The 12285-nt window shown below is 42.3% G+C and overlaps 1 protein-coding gene across 1 annotated transcript in view; it reads left to right on the top strand.

Moving 5' to 3' along the window:
* Window positions 1–12285, top strand: part of LOC120563733 (zinc finger protein 609) — a 67108-nt gene that overhangs the window by 11126 nt on the left and 43697 nt on the right. The gene's annotated exons all lie outside the window — the stretch shown is intronic.

Raw genomic sequence — 12285 nt, 5'->3', positions numbered from 1 at the left:
GCTCCCAATGATCCCAAAAACAGAACAATCGAGAAAAACGATTATTTAGCTCATTGTGCATGTTACATTTGCAAGTAAACTCTTATTTTCTCTCGTGTTCTGAATGAAATCCTAAAGTTTACAAAGGACAAGTACTTTTTCCACAGTTTTTTAAGGTCAATAATTGCAACATCTTTCCAGAAGTCAACGATTAATCGTGTTAAATTATCGTGATTTCAATATTGACCGAAATAATAAATAATATATATATTTTTTTCCATAATCGAGCAGCCCTAACATAAGTGTCTGTTCCTGGTTTTAAAGGCTGCGTTACAGTAAAGTGATGTACTTTTCTGAACTTACCAGACTGTTGTGGAGTGTTAAAGCACCAGTTGTCAACCCTAGAATATCCTGTGATATCTGATTTTCACCATATCGCCCAGCTCTAGCGCATGATCCCTCCTTCTGGTACCAGTCAACTATCGAGTAGGGCTGAGCAATTAATCTAAATGTAATCGTGATTATGATTTTAGGCTCCCAATGATCCCAAAAACAGAACAATCGAGAAAAACGATTATTTAGCTCATTGTGCATGTTACATTTGCAAGTAACTCTTATTTTCTCTCGTGTTCTGAATGAAATCATAAAGTTTACAAAGGACAAGTACTTTTTCCACAGTTTTTTAAGGTCAATAATTGCAACATCTTTCCAGAAGTCAACGAGTAATCGTGTTTTAAATTATCGTGATTTCAATATTGACCGAAATAATCGCGATTTATATATTTTTTTTCCATAATCGAGCAGCCCAACTATCTAGCAGCCGCGTTCTGGACAAGCTGCAGGCGTGATAAAGACGATCGGCAAATCCCAGAAGCAGAGATGCACCGATTGACCGGAATCGGCAGATTATCACGTGATCGGCCACGACCGGAGGCCGACCGGTCAGTCTGACACGTGCTGATTTTAATGCCGCTTAAAGTGATGGTTCGGAGTAATTCACCCTAGGGTGCTTTGCACCATGACCTCGAGCCAAACACCCCCCCAGAAGCTTTTTTCACCTGGGTCTAACATTGGGAGAGTTAGCTTAGAGTAGCGTTAGCCGCTGAATAGCTTAGCGCAGGGGCTAATGGACCCACGTTTGTATCTTGTAAGTTACCCCACTAATAATGCCCGAAATGATACCAAACGTACATATACGTATACATATAGGTTATACACTCATAAAACGATGGATTGTAAAGTTTGTAAGTACACCAGAAGTTTATGAACATTGTCCGCTGGCTTCTGCTACCTGCTGCTGCTACTTGTAGAAGACAGTGCTTAGGGGCCGTCTACAATATATACCGAAAGAGATGCAACAAAAATATTTATTAATTTAATGATTAAATTAGGTAGTGTCTCCAAACTTACCTCAATTATAACTTTTCTCCTGCTAGTTATATTACAGCACTTACTTTAAAAAAAAAGTTAAATTAATAAATATTTTTGTTGCATCTCTTTCGGGTGGTGTAATTTGTAGACGGTCCCTAAGCATTCGTCTTTACAGCAGCAACAACAGAGAGCAGAAGCCAGCAGGCAAGTGTTATTTACATAAACTTCTGGTGTACTTACAAACTTTCCAATCCATCGTTTTATGAGAGCATAACCTATATATACTAGTGTAGACCTTTGGTATCATTTCGGGCATTATTAGTGGGGTCATTTAAGAGATACAAACGTGGGTCCATTAGCCCCTGCGCTAAGCTATTCAGCGGCTAACGCTACTCTAGCTAACTCTCCCAATGTTAGACCCAGGTGAAAGAAGCTTCTGGGGGGGTGTTTGGCTCGAGGTCATGGTGCAAAGGACCCTAGGGTGAATTACTCCGAACCATCACTTTAAATGCACTCGGGCGCCGCATGATTAACATCGCGCAACATCAGCGCACCGACGCTCAATCAGCTGTTTATAAAATGTTATAAAGTCGTAATTATACAGCCGTCTGCTGTGGGCAGCACGGTGGCCCAGTGGTTAGCACTGTGGCCTCGAATCCAGGTCGTTTTGGGCCTTTCTGAGTGGAGTTTGTATGTTCTCCACCATGTGTGCGTGGGTTTCCTCCTGGTGCAATGGTTTCCCCCACCATCAAAAACACTAGGTTCTCCAGTCAGTGCCCTTGAGCCAGGCACTGGCTCAGATCTGGAGTTGTGATTGGCTGCCCACTGCTCCCTTGATGGGTTAAATGCAGAGAATGAATTTCGCTACGTGTATGTGACAATAAAGTACCTTTACCTACTGATCTCAGGCGAAGGTTATTCGGTTTGGATATGTGAAAAGAAGGAAATGGTTCTAACATTGTTCTCTGTGTGTGTGTGTGTGTGTGTGTGTGTGTGTGTGTGTGTGTGTGTGTGTGTGTGTGTGTGTGTGTGTGTGTGTGTGTGTGTGTGTGTGTGTGTGTGTGTGTGTGTGTGTGTGTGTGTGTGTGTATTTCCCACACCAGGAGTCATTTATATAGTTCTATTTCATAGCGATTGGCGCTGTGTTCCTCTGCCATGCTGTATTACCGTTACCGTTTAAAACACTTTAGGTTATCTATCTATCTATCTATCTATCTATCTATCTATCTATCTATCTATCTATCTATGACATATAAACATCTTTTCCTGTTCTATTTTGTCTGGAAACGCTTCCAACACGCTGGCGTGTCGCGTGAAAAATAGGCTCCCAGAGCAGCCAGCTACCAGGGCGTGGAGCGTGGATGGATTAAAAGGCGTGGAGACGTAGCTGCACCGTTGGCCAGCCCCTCCCGACTCCTTCCTCCAGCTCTGGCCATCTCGCTCTCAGCCCGCCATTAGCCCATTAGCCGATTAGCTTTCTCTGATTTCTTCATTGCAGTAAGAGTCACCTGTTCTCCAGTCTCCCTCACAAGTTTCTCCTTCATATCAAACTTTCTTTCTGCTGCTCCATTACCGTTTCCGGCTGCATATTTTACTACCTGCAGTTTGTTATCTCTTTTCTTTCTCAGTTGTCTTTAGCAGCAGCGTTCTAGTCGTCCCAAGCCTAGAGCGCCCTCTCGCGGCTGTAGACGGTGATGTTTCCAGTATGAATTAACATTTAAAAACATGTTAAATTATATATATTTTGATATATAAGTCGCACCTGACTATAAGTCGCAGGACCAGCCAAAGTAGGAAACAAAGTGCGACTTATAGTCCGGAAAATACGGTACCATGTGTTGTCCTTTCGTCAAACTTGAACAAAAATCACTTTTTTTTTCCCAACATTTTTGACAATTATTTATTTATTTTTTTTTTTTTCCAACGTTTTGTCCTGTTAAATTTTTCTTTTACACATTTTCAGCGCTTATTTCTACGTCAGGGCAATATATCGATATTACATCGATATCGTGATACAAGATTAGATATCGTCTTAGATTTTGGATATCGTAATATATGGCATAAGTGTCTTCTCCTGGTTGTAAAGGCTGCATTACAGTAAAGTGATGTCATTTTCTGACTTTACCAGACTGTTCTAGCTGTTCTGTTATTCACCTTTACCCACTTAGACATTACATCCACATTACTGATGATTATTTACCAAAAATCTCATTGTGTAAATATTTTGTGAAAGCACCGATAGTCAACGCTACAGTATGGATATTGAGGCCTTGTCTGCCATTTATCTGGAGCCCTCACATGCTCTTGATATTACAGTTTGTGTGTTGTTGTCACACGTTGGCCTCCACGCTGAAACAGGATGTGGTTGGGTTTCCACCGCCGGCAGCTGCACGACAGCGCTCGCAGGTGAAGCGAGAGGAAAAGAGAGAGAGAGAAAACCAACCATCCACCAAATAGAGGATGTCCCCTGTCACGTAGAGAGAGCGAGAGGCCTGCTTCCGATGGCTCAGGTGTGACGGTTTTTTAAACTTTCACTTCCTCGTCGTCTCGTTGGTTAACAGATGCGCATCGGTGCCGCGGAGTTGTCACAGATGAAAAGCTCTTTTCTGTCAGCGCGATGATCTTTCTCAGCTTGTCTGCTCATCACTGCTGCTCTTCACAACGTCCGATTTTTATTTGGGCTCCCATGGTAACCGGTCAGAGCGTGCACACTGGCAATATTGGATATACAGCTTTGATATCGACCTGATGAAGTACTTTGATTTGCAGGTATTTCATTCTCTGGATTATATAAAATCAATTTAAACATCCCAATCTACTTACTACTACTTACTAAACGTTACATTTCACTTAGGCCTCCTGCACACTGGGTTGCGTTGCGTGTCCGGTTGTTTTTTGGGGCTCCCATGGTAACAGGTGTGCACACTGCCTGCGTGACACGCACGTCTCAGGCGCCGCTCGAACCGCGCCGAAAACACGTGCTTGCTAGAAATAGGACAGACGCCTATTTTTCACTCGATATGCAAGCTTGTTGGAAGCGTTTCCAGACAACATAGAATAGGAAAATCTATCTATCTATCTATCTATCTATCTATCTATCTATTTATCTATCTATCTATCTATCTACCTATCTACAACATGTAAATAGGAACATGTTGGTGTTATTTTGTCACTTATTGGGAGCAGTAGGCTAGTTGGAGCCAGTTACCTGCCTGTTCTGTGCTAGGCTAAGCTAATGCTGGAGCTGTCAGACAGCGTTACAGCACGCACGGAGATGAGAAGGGTATGAATGGACTAGTCTAACTCTGGGGGTTACTGTGAATAAGATAAAGTCCCACTAAGAGATGAGAAGGGTCTGTATGGACTAGTCTAACTCTGGGGGTTACAGTGAATAAGATAAACTCCCAATAAGAGATGAGAAGGGTCTGTATGGACTAGTCTAACTCTGGGGGTTACTGTGAATAAGATAAAGTCCCACTAAGAGATGAGAAGGGTCTGTATGGACTAGTCTAACTCTGGGGGTTACTGTGAATAAGATAAAGTCCCACTAAGAGATGAGAAGGTTACGTATGGACTAGGTCTAACTCTGGGGTTACAGTCAGAGGTTAAATTAGGCTGCGAGCTCAGCTCCGTCTCCTTCAGCATCAAACATTTTGCCGGGGTTTCAGCCCCAAATGTATTTTGAAGTGTTGACTGACAAATATGAAACTGGACGTGGCTTTGTGCCCATTCTCCGCTGTAAAAGCTGGGCAGCTTCAGGTTTATGGATGCGCTCTGCTGGCGACATGCTGCGGCAAATGTGTCGCGTTTGTGCTCAGTGCATTTCTGCTATAAGTTTCTGGTTTCCACCTCCGATGTAGAGCAGCGTACAGCCACTTCCCTAAACTCTCAAACGGCTCTATGTCTGTCAGGCCGCATTTTGGCCCAGACCCATCAAGTAATGCGCAGCGAATACGTTTGCGGTAAATAATTTTCTCTGAAATATATAGTGACTTTATTCTTGTAGGCTAATAGCCTATTATAAGTTAACTTTTTTTTCACAAAATATCACAAAATATCACCATCTCCAAATCTCAGAGCGCAGGTGGGATGAGATATTTTTGAATGTGCACAGTCGAATCCAGGTTTGGATATGAGCAGAAATCTTGTTCAAACATCTGAAATATAATACAGTCCAGGGATTTATTAAATGAATAATGTATCACTGAGGTGAAAAATTGTCATATGCACATTTACAGATGTTACTTCCCAAACAAAAGATGCAAAAGAGAGGAAGAAATAAATAGAGCCCTAGCTACATGTGTGCTGACTCAGATATAATTAGAAAGTCGATCTAAAGGAGAATAAATAGATGAATGCAATACAGAATGCCTGACAGCCTTACTGCAATATTTTCCATTATTTTTTTTTTTGGTATTATGTTTTTTTTTTTGGTGTGTTGGTTGTCCCTTTACATAAAGATATTTCAGGCATATTTATTCAGAAAAAGGTAGAATGATCCAGTAATTCATACAAATACACGAATATGCAGGAAAAAGGACACAAAAATCTCCGCATTTGGTTACGCCAGCGCCAAAGCTGTGCGATTAGACCATAACGTTGGTGCCATCTAACAAACTGGAAGCTAAAATGAACATACACTGGCTATTAACAAGCTGGGCAAGCCAATCACTGTTAAAAAGGCTATAATAGTGGTTTCTGATTCTCTTAAATCAACATAATTTTCTTGTTTAAAAAGATGTTTACATATTTGCCAACCAATATTTTCAAACATGTTCAATTTCATACATTTTCCAAGGGTGAAATCCGTTGCCTGCCTGTTAACATTAGCCTATAAAAGGTAAGAAATAATAATAAAGTAAGTGAATTGTAAAGTATTTCTCTTTGTTTGAACTAATCAACCCTACCTTACACATTAATACTGGAAAAAGAGCCCCTTTGGTGTAAAAACACATTAAGTCATTTTACGGCGCGATTTTGAATGACGACCATTCCCCGTAAATAAGGGCTCCCCCTCCCTACAAAAGCCAATTTAACCACTGGCTACAGTGAATAAGATAAAGTCCCAATAAGAGATGAGAAGGGTCTGTATGGACTGGTCTAACTCTGGGGGTTACAGTGAATAAGATAAAGTCCCACTAAGAGATGAGAAGGGTCTGTATGGACTAGTCTAACTCTGGGGGTTACAGTGAATAAGATAAAGTCCCACTAAGAGATGAGAAGGGTCTGTATGGACTAGTCTAACTCTGGGGGTTACGGTGAATTAGCTAAAGTCACAATAAGTCGGCTTGTTCCTTTTTTAATGAAAGTAATCAAAGTAGGTTTCACGGTGAGATCTGTTAGGTCAAAGGTCAACCCTTAATTCTTGTGTTTACCAGAGATGAGCTCGTACGTTTCTTGGAAATAAGTCACTCGGCATGGAAAAAAAGCATCAAACACGACTAAATCAACTAAAAAAAAAAAACTAAGTTGACTAAGACTAAAACGACCGATTAGTCGACTAAACGACTAAAAGGGAGCGGCGCTACTTTTCGCTACGCGTGCCTTGAGGAAACGTTGATGTCGAGCTGCAGCCGACAGACCTTCTTAGCAGCTGTTGAAGCCTCTGGTCTCTCCCCTGTAAGCTGGGGGATGAGAACCACGCGGAGACATTTATCACCGACTGTAAAAACCATGAAGGAGGTATTTAGTATTTATAGAGTCTTCAGCGGATTACTATCTTCTCTGCACAGTGGAAACCTACAGACATGTTTTGGCAGCATTTCACACTGGCTCTGTCTCCTGCAGCAGCAGCAGTGTTAACGGGCGGCTCCAGTAGGGAGAGTGGTTAGGGGTTTATGGGATTTACAGCGCAGTGAAAACCGAAAGATTGAAGTAGTTCAGGGGTGGGAACGCAGCCGCCAGAGAGGCCGGCTCAGTAGTTGGTCATAGCGCTGCTCGACTAGGGGAAGAAAATATATAATCACCATTATTTAACACGATTACTCGTTGAGTTCTGGAAAGATGTTGCTTAAAAAAAACAGTGGAAGAAGTTAAATAAATCAACAGTTAAAAAAACACATACAACTAGTGAAATCTGCCGTAATACTTTTCCTATTTTAAACTTTTATTTTTTTTCATTCAGAACACGAGAGGAAATCAGAGTTTACTGCAAAACGTAATGAGCTGAATAATAGTCTTTCTCGATTATTCTGTTTTTGTGATCATTGGGAGACGAAATCATGATCACGATTACATTTAGATTAATTGCAGGGCCACACTAACATAGATGTAAAAACTATCTATATATTCCCCCCTCTCATTCCCCCTGCTCTGGCATTTCCCCCTCTCATTCCCCTGCTCCGGGTGTGTTCCCCCCTCCTCATTCCCCTACCCTGGCATCTCCCCTCTCATTCCCCTACTCTGGTGTTCTCCGCCCTCCTCATTCCCCTACTCTGGCATTTCCCCTCCTCATTCCCCTACTCTGGCATTCTCCCCTCTCATTCCCCTACTCTGGCATTTCCCCTCTCATCCCCCTACTGCTTGCCCTCTCATTCCCCCTACTCTGGCATTCCCCCTCTCATTCCCCTACTCTGGCATTTCCCCTCTCATTCCCCTACTCTGGCATTCCCCCTCTCATCCCCTGCTCTGGCATTTCCCCTCCTCATTCCCCTACTCTGGCATTTCCCCCTCTCATTCCCCCTACTCTGGCATTTTGGAAACATAAAAAGACCCAGAAAGTTTTGGAAAACTCATGGAATTAGTTTATTTAACACAGCATAATAATATGTGATTAATAAATGTATTTTCACCTGGTCTTAACCTCAGCGTTGTATTCGGGGAGCGATATTAAGAATCCATCTATGAACCACAGACATTATGATTCATGTTATAGTTATAGTTAGTGACTCTCTCCACACCCACCTCTGGCTCTACATGCCACTGTACTTAATCTGCTCTTTTTATCTTAATTGTTACTCTTATTTCATTACATCCTGTGTGTGTGTGTGTATATATATACACTTATATTTATATATTTATACTTATATTGTCTGTTCTGTTAACCTGTTTGTTTAACTTATTTAGATAATGTGTGACATGCACCTACGACACCAAAACAAATTCCTTGTATGTGTAAAAAATGTACTTGGCAGTAAAGCTTTTCTGATTCTGAAACCTCCGAGGGGAAACTTTAACACCGATTAGTATTCTTATTGTACAATGTCGACTGACATTTTCAGGAACACACAGTCATGGAAATTTGCCGAAAAGTCATTAAAAAGTCATGGTTAAAATACGTTATGAACCCTGGCTCTTACATTTACTCGCCAAACAGAAAATTACACGTAGGAACCGGTAGAAATCGGACCGGATCACAACGCAAAATTCGGTTCCTCGTTTCGGTTCCACTTAATGTGTGAACTGAAATATTTTCCCTCTGTCGCTCCGAAACTGACGTAAAAATATCACACTTTCGGGGCGACCTCTAGCTCCCCCAGTAAGGGCGTGCGTCACCATGTAAGCGGAGTCCTTTGCAGCGGCGCAGGTTCGAATCCGACCTGCTGGCCTCCCTGCTGCCTGCCATCCCCCATCTCTGTCCCACCTTTCCCGTCTATCCATTGTCTCTCGCTCTGAAATAAAGCCCCGAAAAATATCACACTCTCTCTGTAGTCTACCGTTAGCTAGCTACCGTAAATTACATTACATCACATGTCATTTTAGCTGACGCTTTTATCCAAAGCGACTTACAATTGCTATTTATGTCAGAGGTACCACGCCTCTGGAGCAACCAGGGGTTAAGTGCCTTGCTCAGGGACACATTGGTTGATGTATCTCAGTGGGAATCGAACCTGGGTCTCCCACACCAAAGGCACGGGTCATATCCACTAGGGGTGGGAATCACCACAGGCCTCACAATACGATATCATCACGATACTTATGTCACGATACGATATCATCACGATACTTATGTCACGATACGATATCATCACGATACTTATGTCACGATACGATATCATCACGATACTTATGTCACGATACGATATCATCACGATACTTATGTCACGATACGATATCATCACGATACTTATGTCACGATACGATATCATCACGATACTTATGTCACGATACGATATCATCACGATACTTATGTCACGATACAATATTATTGCGATTTTTAAAGATATTGCAATATTCTGCGATATATTGCAGTATATTACCTTTTTTCCAACTTCAAATTTTTCCAAATTTCAAATTATGTCCCCCAAAAGAAAACTGTCAACATCTGTTTTGTCTAAAAAGATACATGTCTCTGTTTGTTCATCTCATTTCAATTGTATTGCTGCAAAGTGGGATAGTCAAGCAGACCAACACATATATCATAAAAGATCCATACTTGGCATCTGTGTATCGATACAGTATTGCCACGGAAAATATTGCGATACTATGCTGTATCGATTTTTTTCCCCCCAACCCTAATATCCACTGCTCCATCACCACCCAAATGTAGGCTACTTTTTAAAATGCCATATTTTCCTTTTCCCCTCTCTGGGCTCACCAAAATGGACGTACAAGCCTTTCTTTGGTGTCTTTTTTTTAAAATGTTTTTCAAGCATCGGTTCAGGAATCGGAATAGTTTTTTTTAAAAGTACATGTTCGGTATCGGAATCGTAAAAAAAAATCCAAACGGTACCCCGACCCCGGTTCTTGGCGAGTTGTTGTTTGTGAATCTAGATTCAGCTGGAGACGCACAGATGAATCGATTAGTTATCAACTATTAAATCAATAATAACCTGTTTTGTCTTTTGTCTTTTGTCTTCGTAACCAAAGTGAAGCCTCATGATGTCAGCGTGTTAAAGGTGAAGACTTTGTAGTTTCTTCTCTCCTCTGGGACAGGATACCGAATATCTTTTGTGGACGAAGCGAGACATGTGAGGTCGTCTTATCTCGGGCTTTTTGGGGAAACCCTGACCCCCCCCCCCACACGTTGGCTGCGCGGCCTGCTGTGGATCATCCGGAGCGCTGACAGCGCTGTTAATATTTGGGGTGACAGAGTCAGAAGGTGCTCGCTGGCTCGTCTGTGTTTGAGTTTGTCGAGCCGTGCAGGCCAAGTTTCCATCAGAGCACAGTGTTTCCTGTTAGGATTTTACTTCATTTTTTTAGCAGTGGGGGCAGGTCCGAACAATGAGGCATATTTTCAGCTGTGATTGAACTGTATTTTTTGAGTTCCTATAGAGGCCAACTTTGATTTCGACATATAGGCTAAGCATTCTGCAGCAAATAACAATAAACCCACTATTAATCACAATATCTTAATGCAGGGTCACTACTTCAGCATGTCAATAATGCACTGGAGCGTCTCGCTTTTCAGTTTTCTGCTGTTTTCTTTCAACTAACAAAAAAAATCTGTCTCTTTCGCGAAATCAGAATCCGATTTATTGGCCAAATATACTCCCATACACAAGGAATCAGACTTGGGTAGGTGTTAACTCCTCTATACAGTCAGCTAATAGACACGTAGTAGTAAACATTCAGTAGACAAATAGTAATATGGACACATACTGTACAGTAGAGACAACACTATACATATAGGCACATAGCAACATCATATACACATATACACATACAAATAAGACATAATATCAAGACAAGTACACATGGAGTGCAATGTGACATCATGACACACACACACACACACACAGACGAAACACACGACGCAAACAACACAACACACACAACACACAAACACACACCCACACCATACACATATTCTCTTCTCACACACACACACATACATACACACGCCCCATACTAACCACTCACACACACACACACACACACGCGCACACATACACTCACTCCACACACACACACACACACACACACACACACACACACACTACACACGCAATACACCACTCACACACACACACACACACACACACACACACACACACACACACACACACACACACACACGCCATACATACACTCACACTCACACTCACACACACACACACACACACGACGCATACATACACTCACACTCACACACACACACACGCACGAACATACACTTACCACACACACACACACGCACACGCACACATACACTCACACACACACACACACACACACGCGACGATACATACACTCACTCACACACACACACACACACACACGCACACACACGCACGCACACATACACTCACTCACACACACACACACACACACACACACACACACACACGCACGCATAACATACACACTCACACACACACACACACACACACACACGCACACACACACGCCACATACACACTCACCACACACACACACACACAACACTCACACACACACACACACACACGCGCATACATACACTCACTCACACACACACACACACACGCCACACACATTCTCTCTCTCTCACACACACACACACACACACACACACACACACACACACACACACGCAAACACACACATCATCTCCAGAGTGAGTAGTGACTCCAGAGTCATAGTGAGAGAAACAAAGGGTCTCCCCTGTTCTTTCTGTGTGTGTGTGTGTGTGTGTGTGGTGACATCACGAGGACTATATTTTTTTTAAAATATAGAGTTTAAAATTCTTTTAAAAGGGTATATCGTGCAGCCCTAGACTGAAAGGGTGGGAGAACACATCGTTAGCGTTTCATAAATGGATGTCATGCTCTTGTTTAAAAAAAAAAAAAAACCCTCCCCAGTGGGACTCAGAGTCAGATCTTTGTCTCCGTTTTGGGCTAAAAAAACATGCACAGACACACACGCAAACATGCACACAGACTACCAAACTAAATGGCTCCCAACAGTGGAGATCCCAGTCAGTCCTTAATCTAATCAGCTGTTCTGCTGGATGAAAAGCCTGCGGGTCAAACCAATTTCATCCCGATGGGTAGAGATGTTCAGTAACGATGCTGC

The sequence above is a fragment of the Perca fluviatilis genome, chromosome 8 (assembly GCF_010015445.1).
Source record: "Perca fluviatilis chromosome 8, GENO_Pfluv_1.0, whole genome shotgun sequence".
In the NCBI taxonomy this organism is placed as follows: Eukaryota; Metazoa; Chordata; class Actinopteri; order Perciformes; family Percidae; genus Perca; species Perca fluviatilis.
The sequence above is the reverse complement of the archived record's forward strand: the minus strand, read 5'-3'. Positions and strand labels throughout refer to the sequence as shown.